The sequence below is a fragment of the Phoenix dactylifera genome, chromosome 8, assembly GCF_009389715.1.
Source record: "Phoenix dactylifera cultivar Barhee BC4 chromosome 8, palm_55x_up_171113_PBpolish2nd_filt_p, whole genome shotgun sequence".
Classification (NCBI taxonomy): Eukaryota; Viridiplantae; Streptophyta; class Magnoliopsida; order Arecales; family Arecaceae; genus Phoenix; species Phoenix dactylifera.
The window spans coordinates 11,055,862-11,080,198 of record NC_052399.1 but is presented as its reverse complement, the minus strand read 5'-3'; the positions used below and the strand labels follow the sequence as shown (position 1 = coordinate 11,080,198).

General features: G+C 38.1%; 1 pseudogene; it reads left to right on the top strand.

Moving 5' to 3' along the window:
* The first annotated feature begins 7,708 nt into the window (after positions 1–7,708).
* LOC103720205 lies at positions 7,709–23,256 on the top strand (annotated as a pseudogene).
* The last annotated feature ends 1,081 nt before the right edge of the window (positions 23,257–24,337 follow it).

Genomic DNA, 24,337 nt, shown 5'->3' with positions numbered 1-24,337 from the left:
CCAAACTGACCTAGGACGCCTAGCTCCATCACCTCAGTCGACAACCATGTGATCTTCGAATCTCAACAGCTCAAGAGTTGAACCTTCGAGTACTCCCAACCTATAAGCTCGCACATGAAAAGATCCAAATCCACCTTGGCCAAGTAGCACTAAGAATAGGGGGCAAACATCTAGCAAGCCAATCTATCCAGCAAGCTAACCAATAGTAGGTTGAAGAGCAGATCTTCATAGCTCTTAGCATGAAAAGCCGACCCTAGCAACTTTCAAAACAAAGAAAGGTTTAATGACTAGCCGAGGTTTTCACACCTGGTCGTAGTTTAGACTCGTGACTTTAAAAGATGGATGAAGCAAAAGGGGCCCAAACCTGCCTACAATTAGCTAGCTTGACTATTTCTATCATCTAAGCTAGGAAAAATGGCTTGAACTTGGAAGTGGGGAAGGAGGGGGCAAGTGATGTGGCCTAAATCAAATCCTCTTATCACAAGTCGACACGTGGAGAACATTTTGAAAAGATTTGAATTTGAAAAAAAAAAGAATTCTTGGCAGAGTCCAAACAAGAAAGGATATTATGATAAATTTGAATCCGGACAAGAAATAAGGTTATAGCAATTCCTTGATTTTTGCCTCTAAATCGTAATGGATTCGTGCTCCCTCCACTATATAAACAAGGCCATGGACTCCAAAAAGAGGAGGAACGACTAGTGGCTCCTAAGAATAGATGGCAAGAGATTCCTAAGAAGAGGCTTTCAAGCTCTCATGGCGATAAGCACTCATGGCTGCCTCTGCGCCTGACACCTCTTCCATGGTCGTTCCCGCACATAGTCTCCTCTCTAGACGGGATGTGCATCTTTGGAGGCCACCCTTCTATGCCACTCGAGGCCCGAACGCCATGCTTGCAAGACCTGCATTCTTAGAAACCAGGAGACACATCCTTGGAGGTGGCTCTTCCATGCTGTCCAAGACACAAGTGTCGTGTGCATAGGACACGCAATCGCCAACTAGAAGGCCGACTACCAAGCTCCAGGCCGCACACCCACGCTGAGCACTCTGGGCTAAGCTTCCATGCCGAGCACTTCAGGTCGAACACTCTGGGCCAAGTTCCCATGCCAAGTACTCCAGGTCGAGCACTCCGAGCCGACCTCCTATGCCGAGCACTTCGGGCCAAACTCCTAAGCCGAGCTCCCAGGTTGAGCCCTCTAGGCTGAGAACTCCAAGCTAATCTTCCAGGCCGAGCTCCCATATCGAGCACTCTAGGTCAAGCTTACATGCCAAACACTTCAGACCAAGCTCTCAGGTTGAGCTCCTAAGCTTGGCGCTCCAGGCCAAGCTCCCATGCCGAGCACTCCCGGCCAAGCTTCCATGTCTAAAACTCCAGGCTAAGCTCGTAAGCTGAGCTTCTATGCTGAGAACCCCAAGCTGAGCTCTAGACTGAGCTCCCAAGCGGAGCTTTCATTCCGAGCACTCCAAGTCGAGCGCTTTAGGTCGAGCACTTCAGGCTAGACACTCAAGACCTAACGATCCAAGGAGATTATTTTACTCTGATGCTTATTATTCTCTTGCTATTTTTCGATGTTATTCCAAAGCCTTGTCTGACTTAAGCATCGAAAGAGGCTCGGCCGAGGCCAACCTGATGGGCCTTTCTCTTCTCTTTATATGCATATTCGTGATTCTCTACGGCAGATAGGCACTCCGTCTTCCACCACTGTAGACTGAGCGGATTGAGCTGCATTTTCTACACCACCAAATCATCGTATCATAATCTGGTAGGATTTAGGCATCAATACCATCTATAAGATATGTGGCCACTAAGGTCCTGACCACATCAATAGATATCCTTTCATATTCTCTTTGGAACTTGGTTTTTTTTCTTGGTTCTCCAGAAAATCTTCTGCATTATCTGGCCTCCAAATGCTTCAACTTCCATGGTGGTGGCTTCAGTGGGAGCTTTTGGAGATCTCCTCATCAATGTCCCGGTGCGTGGCATGATGGAATCCTGAATAGAGTTCGAGTACATGATCATCATTCCCATTCATGTAGCACCCACAATTAAAGCTTCAAGCCACATGGCAATCCAAACTAGAAGATCACAGGGGCCTCCATCTCAATCATTAACTCTTTCAGGCTTAAATGTTCAGTGATGTGATGGTCTCGTACTAGCTAAAATCCTCATGATTCGACCAATGCCTGAGACCAACATGTTGGTCCCATGCCTAACCAAATGGCTAGTGGTCTAAACCCGCCAAAGTATCATATCCTCTGTCCTCATTAGCTTGAAAACTACTGTTTATATCCTGGAGTCATTCAGCCGTTAGACCATGTTCAGTTTGGAACTCACCTCCAAACGGGCTTTGAGAGAAAGAAATAAGAGAGAAAGTCATTCCAATCAAACATGCTTATTCCAGAAGAAATATCTATTTCTACTATATCTTTCTCAATCTTAAACAAAAGATGGCATTAAAATATACCATTGTAGAACTAATATCAAATTATATTCTAGAAAAAGTTAAATACGAGATCCAAATTAATGCACCAAACAATTTTTAAGTCTAGTGGTTGGCACCCCATCACTTAGCACATCTGGGTAGAGATAAATATAGGATGCAAAGTCCAACTGTTGAGTTCAACAATGAAGTAATTGCACGTAGGGTTGTATATGACTACAAGTTCGACAATTCCATTTCCCCCTTCTTGAAAACCTATCTCAGCAGTGATCTTCCTACTTTTTTCCCCCTTGTTTGTCACTAATTCCTCTCTACTAGGCTTGACAAGTTATCATATGTGTATTAAGCACTTGATGTATAGGTTAGAATTTTCAAATCACATAATTTTAGAGGCAATAGATGATACCCAATGATTCGAATCATCAATATGAAACCTAATCATCTAATTTTAAATAGGTGTAGGATGACTTGGATCCATATAAATGTGTGGACGCCTATATGTGTTTGTGTATATAGTTTGGGTAGGGCTATGGTTATTGGCTGGAACCAAGGAGGCGCCGATGGTATGGGCGGGTGCCATTCCTTGCTCCGAAGTATTCGATGTTGGGATCCCTTGCACGCCGCAAAAAAAATTCTGAACGCAGCGGAAGACATGCGCGAGATCCCGTTCATTGCATGAACTGATTTTAAAACCGATGTTTGTAGATAGATTAGGATTAAATTCTTTTTACATCATTAAGAAGATCAGATCTTTATTTTGTGCGGATAGATGATCACCGCAAACTGATGATCATGGTATTTGATGAAGGTTTGCTTGAAGCCGCACACGCGTCCGGCCTCCACGGGTATCCACACGAGGTAGAGGACCGACTGAAGCCTTTGAATCTCCTCGGGGTGCTAGCTCCCTTGCAGAGATGACTTTGGATGGCTGAAATCTTTCCTTTGAATCAACTCTTGATTGCCTATTGAATCAACTCTTGATTGCCTAAGGGAAGAGAAAGAAGAAGGAATAGCCAAGGAAGAAGATCTAAAGGCCACGCAACCTTTTCTTTTTTCTTTGCATTGGAACCAAGGAAGGGAGGAAGGAGGCCCATGCCACAAGCTTCTTTTCCTTTCTTTTTCTTGCGGCTGAAAGGAGGAAGAGGGAAGAAGCCTTGCTGCTGTGATAACCCAAGGAAAAACCTAAGTGGAGGGGTCGCACGCCCTTTCTCTTTTATGCGCTTAGGGATTGGGATGAGCTCCTAAAAATTTAGGAGCTCATCCTTATCCCCACGTTTTCAAGAGAGGAGGGGCGTACGCCCCTCCTTATCTCTTCATGCAAATGCAAAGGAGGGGCGTAAGCCCCTCCTTCCCATCCTCCTTTAAGTCAGCCTCCACTTAATCAAATTAAGTGAGGGGGTTGGGTCTAATTCTGGGGGTCCAATTCTCTTCCAAAAAGGATTAGGTACACCCATTTTCTTTCCTTTCAAATTCTAATCCAATTAGAATTCAATTGAACCATGACTCAATTGAACTCTTCAATCCTAATCCAATTAGGAGTCATTAGATTAATTAGATTAATTAATTAGGACTTAAGAAATCCTAATCAAATTAGAACTTATTAAAATTTCAGTCCTAATCCAATTAGGACTCTAGAAATCCTACTCCAATTAGGACTCTAATTTAATTTGGAATCCTAATCCAATTAGAACTCTAAGAATCCTACTCCAAATAGGACTCGATTTTAATATGATCAAGTCCAATTAATTAAATCCAATTAATTAAATTAAATTGCAATCCAATTGCAATTATTCCTTCTTCGACTCACTAACTCTTAGTGGGTTAACCAATTATCAATCAAATTGATTATTTATGATTCCTAATCATAATTCAATCATCGGATCGGTCAATACCTCTAATGTGTGTGACCCCATAGGTTCTATTCTGTCTGGTAATGAGATATATTGCGATCTCTATCACAATATCATTGAAAACTTTTTTCAATGGGTTGGAATAATTCCAACTCAACTCACCAGGGATCATTGATCATCAAGATAGTCCCTGTAAGTTTCACCATCCACAGTGACACCTAGCAGCATGTAGTGGCTACCCAGCAGAATGGAATGATGAACCTCTAGGTGCAATTATCGTATGATACAGTCTTTCTTTCGTGGATCCCTATAGGACGGAGGTCATGGATAACTCCTCAAACCCCATCGTTTGTCATATGTCAAGATTTATTTGACTTCAGTTCGAGAATGGAAAACTCTTTCTCCACTGTACGTACTGTCCTAGTCGAGGTCTTACGAACTCCGTCTTATAAATCATATAGGATCACTCCCTATCCACCAAGGTCGATAGATTCCTTGTAGGTACATATCCTACTTCTACGGTGAACCTACTACAACCAATCTACACCACAAGGACCCATATGGCTAGAGACTATATATACGTGCAGTCAAACTACAGCAACCTCACTGTGATAGCCGAAACACAGCAGGTCAAAGGACTAGTCACACTACTGCAACATCAAGCAAGTCACTGACGAGTGGATAGATATCCAAGTGACTTCTTGTCTTGGTCACGCTCAGTACCCTTGTTCTCTAATAAGCACCTGCATTATCACTTCAGTATCCCTACACTGTGGACTCGAGTCTCGTCCATCCATAAGAAAAGCAATCTGTGCACTGATCTCATCAGATCGATCACCATCCTTGTGATGATCCATCGATCAGGAGCATTTAAGAATTAATCACCAATAACACATGGTTCAAATTCTCAACTCTTGAGAATATGCATCATCATCTTATTAATTTTTTGGACGATTCATAGACACATATACAATATGAATGAAAAAAATGCCCATTTATTATTCAATAATAATAAAGTTAAGTACAAAATTATGTATTAGAATTAATAATGTGTCAGCCAGATTAGCTTCTAGGGCATACATCTAACATTCGAGCTATGGTTTGTGGCGATGTGGCCTTTCAGGTCAAGCAGGCCAACGAGGCTGCAGACTAGGTGGCCTTGTACGTGGCCAATTATTCTGGAGATACCCTTTGGGATTGGAGAGAGGGAGTTGCCTAGTGCGCTTCGAAACTTGTTGTCTTTTGACTTTTTTTGAATGTATCCGTACTAGAATTGTATGAATCATCTATTCTAAGAAACAAAACCACTGAATTTTTTTTTTCTTTTTAAAAATCACCACCTCGTAGCCTTTTCCACATGATAAAAGAAACTATAAGCCCACCAAAGGCTAATGCATGCGTTTTATGGGGTTTCACCATTTAACAACTTAGGATCTTATCCAAAAAAGCTAACCGAAAAGTAATTTTTAGGTTTTTTGGTCCTGTATAACTATCCAGAATCTACCCAATGATTAACCGATGTGGGACTAAACACATGCCTGCACGAGTCCTCACATACTCCCCCATTTAAGCCCTAACATCCTCATCAGGCAAAGAGTTCAAATTCATTCAAACTTAATCACAAGCATCACGATCGGCCCATAGTTAGCCTCAATAAATTCGTGCTACAGTGTCTCCTAGTCCATATAAATTATGGGCCAAGTCCATTTTGATACTATTTGCAACAACCCAACAACCCAGTACCTTACCAAAATACTAGTCAAAAGATATTTTTTGGTTTTTTGGTCTATCCAAAATTTATTCAACAAATGACCAATATAAAAACTGCCCAGCGAATAATGTGGGAATAAACGCGATCCTCGCACACTACCCTCTCTTTCTGCCAACCTATGCTCCTCTTTATTTACCTTTCCGCGCTCTCTCTCCACCGTATCCTTCGAAGAATACTTTAAAAAGAGCTCTTTTCTAGGATTGAGCTGAGCTCTGTACTGGGGGGATGAGGAGGTTGGTGAGCCAGGATTGGGATATTTGGGCTGTAGCCCCGTTGCCTTTTATTAGCTATTGGGTTGGTTTTGTTTTTACCGTTGTTTTTGGCTGGCGAAGGAAGCTCTGCTTTTGACCTGCTTGCATTTGTTTCTTTGGTGCAAAGTTTATTTGAGCTGGTGAGTTGATGGGTCTTGGAGGCTTGGCTTTTTGGGACTGCATCATGAGATCTTTTCACTTCTATTATGTCAGTCTTGGGGTTGGGTTTTTGAACTCTAATCCTTCTCTCGTCTCTTTCTCTCTTTCCTCTTCATGTCATGGTCTTTTAATTAATTTGTTATGTTCTAGAATGAGCTCGACATTTTTATTTTGAATATGGGTAACTGGTCTACTTGTAAAATATTGTATTTGCAATTAAGATTTTACTATTATTATGAGTTTTGAATATAATTCTGTGTTCATGAGTTCAAAGTGGTGTTGGGTTTATGCTCTAATCCTTTCTTTGTCGTGTTTCTGGTTTAAAAAGTTGAGATCTTCAAGACACCCCCCCCCCCCCCCCCCCCCCCCCCCCCTTAAATTTAATGGTTTGGGTTTATTTTATGAGTTCTTAGGTTGTGTGTTTGTTGATTAGTTTCCACAGAAATGTCTTTGGTTGATTTTTGTTTTTTGAAAATTAGATGTGTTGATGCTTTACTTTCATTTCCGAATGGAAGTGGGTTAGGCTCTGAGTAACTCTTTATCTAAGAAGATTTGTTAATGCTTTTTGTACTTGGTTGGAATATTTTAATCTCATTCCATCTTTCAAGAAAAGTTTAAAGCTTTCACTCTTTTATATTTGATGCTGAACTCTTGTGCTTTAATGTCATGAATTTTTTTGGTATCACAGGTGGGGTATTCCATGACTCATTTCATAGGAGCTGAAATAAATACAAAAATAAAAACGAACATATTTGTTTGGTGCATAAGAAAAAGTTTAATATCATGAATTGTATGGTTCATTACATATTTGACAAAAAAATTCTTCTCTCCACTTTGAGTTCTTGCTGTTGTTTATTGGTTTATGAAGATGGAATTCATGGTTCTATTGAGTTTTGTCCCAATGCAAGAAAAATATTGAATCAAAAGTATTGAGTTGTGTGAATTAGCTATTGGGTTTTATGAACAGTGAGTTGTGGCAAAAAGATTGTGCTTTTATTCCTCTCTTCAACCCTTTGGTCTCTATATTGTTTCAATAATAATTTTTTTGTTCACTTTCCTTCTTCCTTTGGGAAATGCATAGGTCTTGCTGACAGGTTTTCTTCTCTCCTTTCTTCTGGTTTTTAGCACAGCAATCCATCAAATCTTTGAGAAAGAAGGACTAATACGCAAGTTGGCGAAAGACCCTTTTGTTTTCAAACAAGGTTGGGTTTTTGCTTCCCAAGTTCTTCGGCAGCCATGCCTATAAGACAGATGAAAGAGAGCTCAGAGCAGCACCTTGTGATCAAGGCCCAAGCTAACACCCCCATGAGCCAAGTTCAGAAGGCTTCTAAAACCTCTCAGAATGGAATAGGCCCACCACCTCAGGAACCACCCCAGAATGCAAAGCAGCCAAGCCACAACCCATCTCCTGCTAAGAGTAGAAGCAGAAGACGAGGTCAAGGGGTGCCAAAGGCCGGGCAATGCGACACTCTATCCAGATTGAAGTCGCTGGCCACATACCAGATTCCATCTGAGTGTTTGGAGAGTTCAAGTCATTTGGGTGACTCAGAATGGGTTTCCCTTCTTCAAGTAAATCTCTGAGGTTTCCTTCAAGGCCTGGGCTTGGTGAAGCAGGGACTAGATGTATAGTAAAAGCTAACCATTTTTTTGCTGAGCTACCAGACAAGGATTTCATCCACCATGACATAAGAAAAATTAATCTGTTCTAACTCCCTCCTGTTTAAATTTTTTAAATTTTGTATCATGCTAGCATAACAAGTACTGAAGCTATAGTAAATTTACATTGCTGGCTACCATCTCTTATTTTTCATGTTTTACATTTGCAACAGTATATCTTCTTCATATTAAGTTTATCTTGAGACATTAATTTTATTTACTTATTTCAGCATTTCAAAATGGCAAAAGTGAAAATATTAATTGGTTTGCTCATCTTTTCTCAAATAAAAGGGGACAGATGGACATATTGATCTGATCTCCATATTGATTTTTGTCCTTGCTTTTAGGGGAAGGTAACATTTCAGAGTATGCATTTTGTTTATTTCAGTGAATATAACACCTGAGGTGGCATCAAAAAATGTGAACAGAAGTATCATAGCAGAGCTGGTGAAACTGTACAGGGAATCTGAACTTGGGATGAGGTTGCCTGCCTATGATGGCAGGAGGAGTCTGTACACGGCTGGAGATCTCCCTTTCTCTTACAGGGAGTTCAACATCAAGCTTGTGGATGAAGAAGTAGGATGGCCCCAGGTAAGGACTTCTGGTCCAATTTATTGTGTCATTTGTTCCCCATATTCTCTTTTACTTTATCTCTTAATGGGACCACGCACTCCTTTTCTTGCATCTCAAAAACTCAGACATCTTGATAGACTTAAATGTGCTAATCAATCATCTACCGGAAAAATTTCTTTTAGATTTTGTTAGCATTTAGTTTTTCCCCTCGGTCCTTTGCTAAAGAGTTTCCAGATCTGTTCTTATTCATCTGTGCTGCAAGTTTGTGGACTTTCCTACTTTATCATGTCATTAGCAGAATAGTATTATTCCCTGCTCCTGTAATGATTTCATTTTCATGTTATTAAATTGAAGCAGAAGGAAGAGAGAATATAAGGCGGTAATTAAGTTTGTTGCCAGAGCAAATTTGCACCACCTTGGCCAATTTTTGGTAGGCAAACGTGCAGATGATCCACAGGAAGTTCTTCAAGTTCTTGACATTGTTCTGAGTGAACTTTCAAGTAAAAGGTGTCCATCCTAACGAGGTTTTAATGTGGTTTCAATACTTCTTCTTTAAGTACAATGAGTGATTGGGCTCTTCATATAACCTACTATGTACGTAATTATGCACATTAGGTACTATTCCGTTGGAAGATCTTTCTTTTCTCCCGAAATTAGGACACCACAAAGGCTCAGTGATGGTTTGGAGTCATGGCGTGGGTTTTACCAGAGTATAAGGCCTACCCAGATGGGGTTGTCCCTAAATATTGGTATATCTGCCTAAAATTCAATTCCTGTATGATTAAATGATGTTGATATGTTAATCCATGCTTTAGAAAGGAGGCTTTGGAAGCTCTGTGACTCCTCTTTTCAAATGCTTTTTGTTCCATTTTTGTTCTTTAGACATGTCTACAGCAGCATTTATTGAACCTCTGAGTTTGTGGCTCAGCTCCTGGGAAAGAATGCATTATTGAGGCCATTTTCTGATTCCAGTCATGTTAAGGTATGAGTTTGTTTATACAATGTTAGATACGAGTAATTTCCTTTACGCATGTTAGTTAACCCTCTTTACTATTCAATGTTAATATTCACCAGGTTAAGAAAGCACTTAGAGGAGTCAAAGTTGAAGTAACACACAGAGGACATGTGCGACGGAAGTACCGGCTATCTGGGTTAACATCACAACCTACTAGGGAACTCATGTAAAATTTCAGACCAGATAACTCAACATAGCTTGATTGTATTATCTTCTCAACTCCTATCAATTGTAATGTTTGTTTTCAGCCAAGTTTGAGGGATCTTGATGCCAGTCTGGTCGTATCAAATGGTATTGCAGCGACTAAATGCTTTGTTACGGTTCAACTTTGTAGGTTTCCAGTTGATGACCAGTGCATGAAGTCAGTCATTGATTACTTCAAGGACATGTATGGATTCACCATCCAATATACCCATCTTCCTTGCCTTCAAGTGGGAAACCAGAAAAAGGCTAACTATTTGCCAATGGAGGTGAAAGGCTTATATTATGATGTCAGACTGATTCAGTAGGTACCCTTTAGGTTATGTTGGTCATATTGAAAAAGTCATTTGTTGACATCCAACTTTACAGGCATGTAACATCTTGGGAGGACAAAGGTATACCAAAAGACTGAATGAAAAGCAAATCACTGCTCTGCTGAAAGTCCAACACCAAAGGCCAAAGGATAGACATTTTGCAGGTGCTCTATTGACCACGTACCAAACATTTGTCTGCCTGGATGTGTTTTATTAATTAAGTGCTTGTTTTCTTGATATGCATGTACCATTGAGCCTCATATACTAATGTCATGTGCAGACAGTTCAACATAATGTCTACAATCAAGATCTGTATGCAAAGGAGTTTGGGATCAAAATCAGTGAGAAGCTAGTTTCTGTTGAGGCTCAAGTTCTTCCTGCACCTTGGGTGGTGCTTAAGTTCGCACTGCTTATGATTATTATTCTTATATTGTTGTTATCATTATTATCATTACTGTTATCATTATTAGTGATCTTTTATCACTTTTTTACCTGTCTCTTTCTGCTTTTGTGTTATCTTTTCATAGTTGAAATATCATGACACTGGGAAGGAGAAAGAATATTTGCCTTATGTTGGTCAGTGGAATATGATGAACAAGGTACTTCCATTCTGCTTATTTCCTTTTCCATTTGAGAAAAAAAAAAAAAATCACAACCAAGTCTTTGCACTTTAACGGATAGGTTAATTCTTATTCCCTGATGTTGCATCTCTGAATTCAATTTGATATGTCATTCTTAACTACTGACTGATTTTTTAAGTCTGGGTTTCATGTTGGTTTCCATATAGAAAATGGTAAATGGAAGCTAGGTAACTTGATGGGCATGCATTAACTTTTCTTGTATTGTCCAAGAGAGAGTAGCACACAACTTTTGCAATGAACTGGCTCATATGTGTCAAGTCTCAGGCATGGCAATCTTATTATGTTTAAATATTTTGTTCTACCTTGTGTTAAAAATGACAGTTATCTTATGATTGTTATTTTGTCATTATTATTATATTTTTATTTTGCAGGAATTCAATCCTGAACCTGTAATTCCAATATATTCAGCCAGGTCTGAACATGTTGAGAAGGCTCTGAAGCATGTCTATCATGCATCAATCAAACTCAAAGGGAAGGAATTGGAATTACTAGTAGCTATTTTACCCGACAATAATGGCTCTTTGTATGGTATACTCTGCATGTCCTTTACTTGATCCCACTGTATAAATTTACATTTTGAGTCAAATGGTCATTGTCTTACATTTCCAAGGGATCTCAAGTGGATCTTTGAGACAGATCTGGGGTTAATATCACAATGCTGTCTCACAAAGCATGTTTCCAGGATAAGCAAACAGTATCTTGCCAATGCCTCCCTGAAAATCAATGTGAAGGTTAAAAAGAGACATCCTAATTTAAAGTGCCTTGATAAATATAGATGTATGTTTACTTGTTCATGGTTATTATATTTGAATTCTTCCAAGTTCTTTAAACTTTAAAGATGAGATATTTGTCATTTTACCTGACCATTTGCTGTCCTCTTTATGCCTCCTGCTGTTTAATGTATATTGTTGATGTATCCAACTATCTACTGATATCAGAAAGTAAATCATTTTATGAAAGACACAATGGTATTCTTGTTGACATTGTTTTCTTCTTCGTTTTGCATGCTGAAAAAGCTCAAATATTGCCTCGCCTAAAAAATCAGGGTCATGTTCCAAGGGTCATATACACTGGTATATTGGCTATCATGCTGATAGATGTATGCATTAACTTCTATCTTCAAGTGATTTTCAATTAGGCAACACGCTAACCATCTGAAACCAAGAAAATTAAATCCTGGAGAGTTTAATAACTTATATAAAATTATAAAAACTATGATGATTTGACCTTTCTTTTGCTCAAGTTATTTTAAGTGTCCAACTTATAGAAAAAACAGGATTATACAACAAATATATGATGTTTTTCAGATGGGAGGAAGAAATACTGTTCTTATGGATGCAATCAGTTGGACAATACCATTAGTCAGTGATACACTGACTATAATATTTGGAGCAGATGTGACACACCCAGAAAATGGAGAAGACTCCAGCCCTTCAATTGCTGCTGTACCGAGAAATTTATGAATTGTTAGATAACTTCCATAATATTTGTTCAAGATCTCAAATGTCAACAGGTCATTTCCTTGTTGTAGGTAGTAGCTTCTCAAGACTGGCCTGAAATTACAAAATATGCCGGCCTGGATTGTGCTCAGGCTCACAGGCAGGAACTTATACAAGATTTATGTAAGACATGGCATGATCCTGTCCGGGGCACAGTTAGTGGAGGCATGATTCGGTATGTAGGTTTTCTTGTCCAAGATAGATTCATATAGGTTCAGTTAAAGTACACCATATTACATGTCCTTGTTGAAGTATCTTTACAGGGAGGTGATATAATTTTAATTAGTATGATTTGGTAACACCAGCTTTGCTGGTTCGACCCAACATTACTTGAAGTTTTTTTTTTTCCTTTTCTTTAGCATAACTGCTTTAGGACTTTCTTCCCTTTATGCTAAAATTCCAGCAGAAGTTTATCTTTCTTCTGATAAATGCTTTCTTTTTATATACCACAGGGATCTCTTAATATCCTTTAGGAAGGCTACTGGGCAAAAGCCATTGAGGATCATATTTTACAGGTCATCATACATTTTTCAGCATGTGTAGATTTAAATGTAAGCATTATATTGAGAAGTAAATCATATGATCCAACTTCTAGATACAAACTACTTATGATTAACTGTTTGTCCGTTACCACTTTTCTGAGGTTTAATGGAGAATCGATTTTCAAGGTATTTCTTTACTTGCATATAGCCTTTTGATCAACATATGGTCGATTTCAATGTGAGGCATCTAGTTGATCAATTTGAAGTTAATCCATATCTTTCTCGGCAAGGTTCGCTATCTCGGTATCAGACCCGTATTGATACCATTCTATTACAGTATCGACACGCGGCATGATATGAGATGTACCGAGTGTCGGTATGGTATGAAACTGCTTACCGATTTGCTACCGATATGGTACATCCAGTACGGTACAGCAGTACTGTACCAAACCGACGATACGGCGAACCTTACTCTTTGGTATGGTCTCAAGTCTCATCATTGGGCTCTTACTAGTACCCTTCTTAGGAAGGTTTTCAGCCTTGTATTAGGCCCCATTTTAGTACCTTACAGGTATGATAAGATACACCTCAATACGAACACATGGCACATTATTGAAATTGGCATAGCACCTATACTATTTGCTGATACGAGGGTGTACCAAGTCCATGTACTGTACCAGGCAGTATGGTATTGCCCGTATTGTGGGTCGGTGCTCAAAACCTTGCTCCTAACAGTCTTAGGAATATAAATGTGAAAAAATACTGCACCGTATATATTGAAACCAATGATCAATTCTTAACGGATTCAAAAAATCGGCCATGGTGTGATAGTCCAAATATGTAAGATTATGACAAAGGCATAGATCATCAATTATAGCACATTTATTTAATACATGATCGGACCATTAATGCATCTAGATACTACAATTTTATATATTCTTGCATACAGACCACGCCATAGAACTTAAGACCCTTCCACATCCCTTCTTATAATCATGATGATCATAGATCAAGAGTTTGGTAGATAGTAAACAAATCATATTGCAATGTCAATCTTTATGAAAAAGAAAAAGTGCCATTGAGAGGATAGGCATAGAAGTCTTGTATTAATTGACTATGAGATGTGCATTGTGTGCCTAGTTAGATCATTAAAAAAAAAACTAGCCTTTCTGTTGGGTAATTGGCTAACAAGTATAATGAATCAGAAGTGTCCAAAAGGTGTGGTAAACCCGTTTCGTGCTGATCCAATGCATACCGAACCAAGAAGAAGGAGAGGGACTGGGGGAGAGGAAGGAGAGGGAGAAGGGAGAGAGAGGGGCCCATGGAGAGGGGGAGTGGGAGAAGGATGGAGGAAGAGAGAGAGAGGGAAGGACGGAGGGAGGGTGAAAGAGAAGGAGAGAGAGAAAGGGGTAAAAGGAGGTTGATGATCGTTGCCAGAGAGGGGGGGGGGAGGTAGAAGAGAGAGGGTGACTTACCTCATCAGCGATGGCTAGCGCCGAAAGAGAAAGAGCAGCTCAAAGGAGCGAGGGCATAATTGGGACTTTGAGACTAGGGCAAGATCGAGATTTGAGAGAACCCATCAAGGAGGGAGGGAAAGAGAATAGGGGGAAGGGGGCCTTACCTTGTCAGTGGTTAGTGGAGAGAGAGAGAGAGAGAGCAGCTCGAAAAAGCTAGGGCACAATCGGTCTTCGAAAGATCATTGGGGGGGGACAAGGGGAAGAGTTTTATCGCCAAACCATCCCGGTTGGTGTCGATTCAACGTTCCCTAGTCCAAAGTGACATCTAGTTTAGAGATAGTATGACAGACAAACACCTTCAGCTATAATGTGAGACACCCCCAATACTTTGCTAATATTAGAGCATGTGATGGTTTCTCTTGGTTTCTTTTGAGATGAGATCATCAGTCTCTTTGAAAGAATATGAGCTAATAGTGGAGTATTATTAGTAGGATCATCAACCTTGAAACTTAACCATGAAGGGTACACAATTATCAAACTGGCCACTAGTGTGAACAACATATACAATGTTGTGATATATTTGTCGAGTGAAGAACCATATCATGCTTCATCAATCTGGGGACAAATCTTATTTACGTACATTCATTTAGCAATTGATGAGGTTGAAGAACCCAATGCTCCTAAATGGTGGTGGCTTGTCATCTTGGACATCAAGCTACTTAATACTTGGATTTTCACTTGTAACATGTATAAATAGTCAGATCCAACTGGAAAAGAAGATCATGGGAAGGTACAAGATGACACATCCTGTGCACAGTATAGCAACTCATTCAGTTAGCAAGACCGTCCAGTGCATTGGAGGTGAGTGCAGAGGGGATGAACAAAAAGAACATTGTAACATAGAAGATTAGGTAAATATCAAATAATTTCTTTACAACATGTTTTATATTGAGCATTTAGTGACAAAGAATCACTTGTGTTTCAAAAAGCAATGAGCTTTCGTCCTTAATTTGAATGATAACCTGATCTAGTTAGATGTTTGCGATAGATTAGTGCCTCATGAATTCAGAGCATTCTGAAAAGAATATACCTCATCAACCAATCAACAATAAAGAAAACATGAAAGGCTGAAGAGGACATGATTAAAGGTTATGAAATATCTTCTTGAGGAAAGTGATGCAAAGAACCTACTTTGAATGCGATCCACAAAAAGGCAGACAAAAAAGCAGCCAGAACTAGCATCCCAAAGAATCAAAAAATTGTGAAGACTCAATGAAGAAGATGTGAAGTTTTTTTTTTTTTTTTTTTTTTGTGTGTGTGTGTGGGGGGGGGGGATCCTTGTGGTTGTACAGATGAAATGATGCAAGAAGAGCTGAATCCAACTCAAACTTGATAAATGAAATCTTAGGGCTTCAAACTGGCTTCGTTTGCTCATGACTGGCCCTAAGGTGCCTGTGGGAGGAAGAATTCCAAATTAGGATTAGATGACCTATAGAAATTGGCGCCATTGCAGAGCACCAATGCAGTGACAAATAAATGAAAAGAACAAAATATTTATTAAGAACAAGGGAGTCTCAACTGGAGAGCATGATAACATCACAATGATGTGTGTGTGTGTGTTGGGGGGGGGGGGGTGGTGGGGGACCTTGAGGCTTTGTGATTATGATGAACTTTGCAGCAACCTGTGGCAATCAGGATGCTAGATTTCATCAACAATTGGCTAAGCCTAGGCACCTACAGCATCACGTGTTAAAAATTGATGGGATGTCTGCATTTAACTCAGAGGTAATAGGCATGGCAATTTCTTCTGGTGAGTCACCTAAGGTATTGCAACCAGCTAGGCAAGACAATTTCAAACTCTGAAGGTACCTAATGAACAATTGCTGTGAATCCATAGGGGCAATTCAACAAATATACACAGGGCATAGTCTCTCATGTTTGGGACATATATGAAATGCATGATAATGCAGTGTATGTACATATATGCAACAACTATATGATTAATATTTAAACAATTAAAAACATATTCACATAATTATGCATATTTTTGCTTTCAGGAATGTTGTGAGTGAAAAGCAATTTTACCAAGTTTTGCTCTATGCGCTAGATGCAATCCGGAAGGTCAGTAAAATTTTGCATATTTTTTCTTTAATGGTCAAACATAGATATATGGGTCAGAAGTTCCAATAACCTAAGTAAGATCATGCATGATTATATGCAGGCTTGTGCCTCTCTTGAACCGAATTATCAACCAGCAGTGACTTGTATTGTGGTCCAAAAAAGGCTTCATACAAAACCCTTTGCGAACAATCACAAGGATCGAGCTAGCACTGACAATAGTGGAAATATTTTACCTGGCACATTCTTAAGTTAAGCTATGTAGACTTTAAGGTAGATTTGTTTGGAGATTTTTCTGATATAGGTCTTTTTTTTGTTTTTTTTTCAGTCATGATTGTTTTTTCTAAAATCTGTCATCCAACAGAATTTGACTTCTATTTATGTAGCCATGCTGGAATTCAGGTGATCTTACTATTATTTGAAACATCAACCATAAATTTATCTATGATTAGCTGAAGCAGTGCATAGGATTGAGAACAAGATATACTACAGTTAAATCACATCAAACTCAGTTTAGACTCAGGAAAATGGAAGACAATTAAATACCACTGCACATAATAATCACATGAGTTCAGAAATAAACATGCAAAATGTGATTTGCCGGCATCATGATCTGGAACCAACCTTCAGGCAGCAAGTTGTCTAACTCTAAACTGTTTTTCTAGTAAATATGATGATATGTTATGTGACATATCACCAATGCTACGTACCAATACATATTAAGCTTGATGGAGGGAATTGATTCAGTAAAACAAGCATATATTTAACATATAGTACCATAACTGACATAATGACTTAAACTCATGCAAACCTTCAAAATTACCAAATAGGATATACATCTCACGATGCACAATTCAGTAGAGCTCCTTTAGAAAAGGGTTATTCTTATTGTTGAGGAAAACAACATTCTGCAAAGAAAAGGCATTAAAAATGTTTATCTCTATGCTTATAACTGAACATTCTGTCTTGTTTGACAGCACTATGAATTTGAGTTGTTCATCTAATTACTATCTCTATTTCTTCTTGAATCATAGCTTGGGAGATGCTACTTGGAAGTGTTTCTCAAGTCCAGCCTATGGCTTTCTTTGCAAAAAACATTCTTTAACTATGTTCTTTAACTATGCTACTTGTTAAAGGTTGTTAAAGATGAATTTGGATAGAGAAGCAACAATAGAAAAAAAAGATTTCATGCATGGTATGCTGTACCATACCGAACCGGGCGATATAGGGCATATCGCACCATACCTGGTTGGGTACCAGTACATGGTACCGAGGGGGGTACCAACACTTAGTACGCCAAACCAGCCCTATACCATACCGTACCGACAGTGATCGCATGGCATCAGTATGGGGCCCGGTACTGAAACAACGTACCTTGATTTCATGCAAAACTAATATCTTATGAAAAAAATCGCATTGTAATGAGGATGTATCTTTAACTTTTAAAATTTATAAACAAGTTCCTAGGAGACATTGTTCAAGCAAAGTAAACGTGGAAGTTTCTCCTTAGAGAGAGAGAGAGAGAGAAGGAAAACAAGCTTAGAGTGGTTGGCTAAGACTAATCAGGTGATTGGTTGCAAATGGGACTCTTAGTCGGAAGAAAACCCATAAAGGTTGAAAGTGGAGTTGCACATGGATTGTATCATAACTATAAAGATAACCATGAAATGTTGTTTCGACCATCTTAGTTGAACATCAATAGTATCAGTGACCAAAAAAGCGGAAGGACTTTGTACTAATATATTTCAAAAATAAGCCAGAGTGATGCTTGGGTTAATTCAAGAAAATTAGTGCGGACATGTAGAGTATTCCAGAAAGCAGCTAGATCTGTAAATCAAGGAACCTTCTTGTGAAACACAAATTGAAATTGCATGGTGCAGATATTTTTTCTAGAAAATCTGTGTCCAATAGGCAGTTGGATAAAGCATTCTTTGAGGAGATGTAGGATTCAGATTCATCTGAAAGAACTAATTCAAGCTATACCCTATATATATGATAGAATGAACAGCACTAGGTGAAGGCTCAAGAAGATGAAGGAGAGAGATATTAGTTGAGGGTTTGTGCAAATAAAGAGATGAGCAGACGAGCATTAAGCCCTAATCCATGGAGTCTCTATGGTCATTAATATACTACGCTAAAAGCTTCTTTCAGTTATCTTCTTTTTTCCATTATTATTTGATATTTCTTTTGGTGTTATCTCTTGGTTTAATACCTTTATAATCCTATTGCAAGATAGCTTTTACTTTCTAGAATAATGGGATTTACTTTAAAAATTAAAAAGTTGTCTCACTTCAAATTGTTATGCAGTATATTTTTAAACAATCAACTTAAAATAGAACTCTTTAGACCTGACAGTGTGCTGTACCGGTCGGTACCGGACGTACCGTACTAGTACCCAAAACCGGTACGCCAGTGTTGGTACGTCTGGCATACCGCATACCATACCATACCGACACTCGGTACGCTTATCTATTGCGGCACCGGTACGGAGTCCGATATCGGTATGGCGAATCTTGCTTGACGTATTGTATTTTTAGTTTAATAAAAGAAACAAACCAGAACATAAGCAATGAGTATCCACTACCAAATCAAGAGTTTTGTTTTGTGAATTTATTTTATTGAATTTCGCATAATTTTCTACTAAAATTTCATGTTATCAATTTTGAATTTTGAAAAACGTTATAGATCTATATAGATGCTTTTAAGAACTTCTCCCATGTAGAAAGAGGGGGCAGTCTGGAAGTTCCAGATTTGTACTCGTTTTTTTTTTTTTTTTGCTCAAAAAAGATTCATACTAGTCTGCAAGTTGTGACAAATTTATAAGGGTATACCGACTAGCAAAAAGGTTCAATTAGCAAAGCTATTTTTTCTGTTTCTGATGGATTACTCCTGTTGCTAGAGATGATATCCACTAGGTTGTGCTTAGATTGTCAGAAATTCAAGATCACTTTTATTTTTACCTTTTTCAGTGGGCCCACTCATCAATCTGCAGAAAGCTGATTAAGTTGAAAGGTTATCATAAAGTTTTCTAAGTACTTGATGGACAATTTACCCCCAAAGTTAATCCTGATCGCCGGCTAACTATAATTAATGCACCCTGATTAAGAAGATTAAAAATTGAGTCTGTACTTAGCTAATGGTTAGATCTGAATGTTTGTCAGGCTTTTCCTAGATTATTGCAATGGCGAAGAGAATTTTTTCTGAGTGCAACACATTTATTCTCTTGTTCATAGTTGATTGGTGCTTATAGTTCTTATGGATCTTTGACTTATTTTCTTGACACTAAACAATTCGGATATGCTCCTCACCAGTGTTCTGGACCTTGACACTCTCTGAGTTGCATTACTAGTAGATGCCTCATTACTATTATCCATTTTATTATAATCTCTCAGAAAATACAAAGTGGAGCTTCTCACCAACTCCAGTCGACTACATTAAGAATCTATCAAGCATCTAGAGCCTTTGGACCTGTGACACTCTAAACAAACCTTGACACTAAACATACCTATAGGCTATAGTTCTTACGGATCTTTGACTTATTTTCTGAACATATTCAGATATGCTCCTTGCCGGTGTTTTGGAGTGACACTCTGAGTTGCATTACTAGTAGATGCCTCGGAACTGTTATTCATTTTATTATAATCTCTCAAAACATACAGAGGATTTAGAGCTTCTAACCAACTCCAATTGACTACATTAAAAACCTATCAAGCATCTAGACTCTTTGTTATAATTAATCATTCTCAAGAACTCTAAATCATACATGACCATGTCCAGAGACAAGTGCTTAACAAAAAAATTTGTCTCTTTTTCTTCCACAATAGCAGCCTAATGCCACTTGAATACCCACTGGAGGCCATCAACTGGTTGACGGTAGCCTGGACCACCAAATAGATTTTAGGCTATTTTCATAACCACCTTTAAGAGTTACTAACTTACTATACTATGTAATACTAGTATAAGTCAGATACTCGGATCTTTTTGAACTGGTTACTAAGAAACCTCTTACCTGAACCATTGACAGGCTCATTTGGGGTCTTTCTGGAGGCATACAGTTATCCTTGTTAACTATAATGATCATAATATTGCAGTAGGTATTGAGATAAGCCATGGGAACTGAGAATGGCATGGAACACATCACTGTAACCAAATATAATCCTGGACTACAGGAAATTCAAAACCCACAAGTCTAGAACAGCACACATGGATTTGTGGCAAGCTAGAAAATATGCAGAGGTTGAATTGATGAGAGACTATGCTATCACGAGCATCAAGTATTTGGCTTACTTTATGCGAAGTCAAAGATAGTTATGTGGATTCTCAGTAGTCATGCACAAGGATGAATGAGGGATGGACTAAGATATTGTGCATCACAGTTTAGTACAAACATATACTGAACAAGCATGAAATTTACCTTGCAGTTATAAAGTTGACTTCATAATACAGCAGAAATATTTGACACTGTCATATATAGCAATACTGTAAATTTGTTAGACACACTCGATACCTTCATGTTGCTATACACAGGTATAAGTAAATGCTGGTAATTATGTCTCGGTGCCTGCTATAATGTAATATTTACATGAAGAGGTACATTAAGCAATATATTCAGACACCTACATGCATCCATTGTAAAAGCAGTACTTTATTAAACCTATTTTATATTATTGTTATTGGGGCAGGGGACAAGTAGGCCACCACATTACCGTGTTCTATGGGATGAAAACAATTTTACAGCAGATGGATTGTAGTCTCTAACAAACAATCTATGTTACACGTAAGTATAATTTCTTTCTCCTTTCTTTCAACTGTTTACCTTATTATTTTGCATTTAATCTCTTGGAAAATTTTTATGTGCTTCATAATTTTCCAGATATGCAAGGTGCACATGATCAGTCTCCGTTGGTATGCCGATCTACTAACTCTGCTTTTAAGTTATTTTTAGCAAGGATTTACTTAAGGTGTGCTACCTTCAAAACAACGAAGGTTCCCATTTGCAAACCAAACTGTCTAGTCAAATACATATGTTCTATCATCCATAGTTTTCATCTTGAGATATTGCCTCAATTTTTCCTTCGATTCTGGATTCAATATCATTGGACTATCAGTGGTTTCCAATAGCTTCAACGAACATCAGGACCTTAAAAACAGGGAATGTCATGATATCGAATCTATTATTTCATATACCAATTTGATTTGTGAATAATCTATAATCATCTGACCAGAATTCATTGTTCTGTTATCCTGTTCATGACCTCTTGGAATCACACTGTTTTTGTACTCAAAATGGTCCTTTTCTTTGCAGTCAACTGTGTAGTTCCTCCAGTGTATTATGCACGCTTAGTGGCCTTCCGAGCCCGACTCTATGTGGAGCCTGATTCCGCGGAGAATGGTGCAGCAAGCAGTGGTGTACGGACCACATGTGCAGCTGGAGACTCTGCGTTAGGACGCTGCCAGCTCTCAAGGAGAACGGGAAGAAGGTGATGTTCTACTGTTAGAGCTTTACAAAGTATTAGGATTCAGGTCATGTATAGAGGAACAACAGCCTCATTGCTAATGGCTGCTCTATGTGGCACTTCTTGTATGATGGTGTGTCAAGTTGGGTACTCCATTTTGAATCAGTGTAAGGTCTCAAGTTCTTGTGTTCTTACTCCTCTATCTGAATTCAGAAGTGTTCATAAAATTTTGGCGGCAATAATTTAGGATGGAAGTGAAAAGAATTTAAGATCTTCGAACACCAACCCATAAGTAGGGTTGAAAAAGGATTGGATGTAGATCTGTATTCATATCTATATTTGTTTTTATTTGACAAATATGGATGTAGATACGGATGTTAGTTGGATACAAAAATTTCTATCTATATTTATTTTAAATAGACATGGATACAAATAGGATATTGAAAGTACAAACATAAATATGGATATAAGTTGGGTAGTTAAATTTTATTATCCCAAAACCAAAGATATTACTAAGTAGAAGGTAAATCAAATTTATAACATGCTGATATGGCCAATTATTTTCTATAAAAATTCATGAGAGATCTATGAGATTAAATGATATTACAATAAAACTGGATATTCGGATACAGAACAAATAGTTGTCTATTTATATTTGTATCCATTTTTTTAACGAAAGCAAATACAGGTATAGATATCAGTTGGATGTACAAATTTGTATCCTAAATAAATTTGGATATGATAACGGATCGAGTGGATTTTATGAAGTCCGCTTTTGCACCTATTAATGACTCAGCTGCATTTGTTTGTAGTTTCTTATGGGTGAACTATCTTCAGAAAGTTGTCAGAAGTTCGCCTGTTTGAGGAGTCATGATAACTTACTATATAAATAATGTTGATGCTATTGGGGTGGATATATGGCAGAATCAGGGTTAAGAAGTGATATTCACAGGTACCTACTGCCCTTCTGGAGGCTGGTGCTCCATGAGTGCTGCGTTGTTCTAAGAAAATTTTCTGTCCTTTTTTTTTGAAATGTTAGACATTTTTCAGTCCTCACAACTAGAAACTCCATAAAATTGCTTGTTTCATTTCAAAAGACCAAAGAGTTTATAGGTATACGGATGGAACATATGTATCTGCACCTCTAGGCACTCAGAAACAAGATTGAAACTTGGAAAGAAACCAATAGTGGTCATTTTTATCACGGGAGACCTTGCTAGCATACCATATTTTGGGGTCACTATGCCTTGAACACAAATCCAATGCATAAAAGTTGCACACTTTTCCAACACCATTTGGTATATATGGTTTTGGGCAGTTTCACAAAATATATTTTCTTATTTTATTTTTCAATACCCCCAAGTAGAACAATTCTAGCATACTTTGCCGCCCACAAGCAATTCAACTAATTACGAACACTGTAACCCAGGATCTCACCTAAAAAAGTTAGCCAAAAAAAACAAAAGAAAAATGCTTATGAGACCTTATAGTTTCACAGCTACTTTTTTGTCTCTAGGTATACAATATGAGAAATATATCTAATCTCATTAAAGTATGTCTAGATGATGGAATTTAGCCCTATCCATGAAAACTGTTGGGATACCGTAATATCATTAGCACATCTAAATAATTAGATAAATATCCAACCTCTTACTTTCTCAAAATAATATTTAACTTCTTAGACCACAAAATGATAAAGAAGTGAAGAAAACACTACCATAACAATATTGATCACAATTTATCGAAAAAGTCGAAGAACAAAAATGAAAAAACAAGAAAAATGTGGCGTATATAATCTGGTAATTTTAGTATGGATCAAAATAAATCACTTTTAACTTGGGAACTGAGCAACTAATCAACTAGAAATTTACTTGCAATTTTTCTACAGAGCGAAATATTGTAAGTTTCAAGCAAAATCTGACCAAACTCAGCTCAGTTCTTATTGATACTCTCGAAGTCAGATCCCAACATGAATTACTTAAAATAACGGCTTCTTATCATGCCAAATCTCTTAATTGGCAAATTTCTTAATTGGCCAGGGTTCCACCCATCCTAGTTCTCAAAGAAAAACTAATGACATTGCATCCAAGCATTTGTTTCTTTCCATACTTCATACTAAAAAAGACAACCAAGTCGATGACAATGATATGCCATCATCATGTGGCAATAAAGATGCATTAAGTCATATGATATGTCTAAGGTGTCAAGGCCTACTGAAGATTAATGAAAACGTTTGCCATGGAAGAGTTCAAACACAGTAGGAAGAGTGATGCTTTGGGTATTTGATATACTTTCGCAAGATATGAACTTGAACTTGTTAAGAAATTAGAGTCTATCTTACTAAGCAAGCAGGTGGAATAGGTTTAGTAATAACCTTCAGAATCATTGCGTCATAAGGAAGCTATTTCTTGATCTTTTCGTAATAATTTTATTTTTCGAACAAAACCATTAGA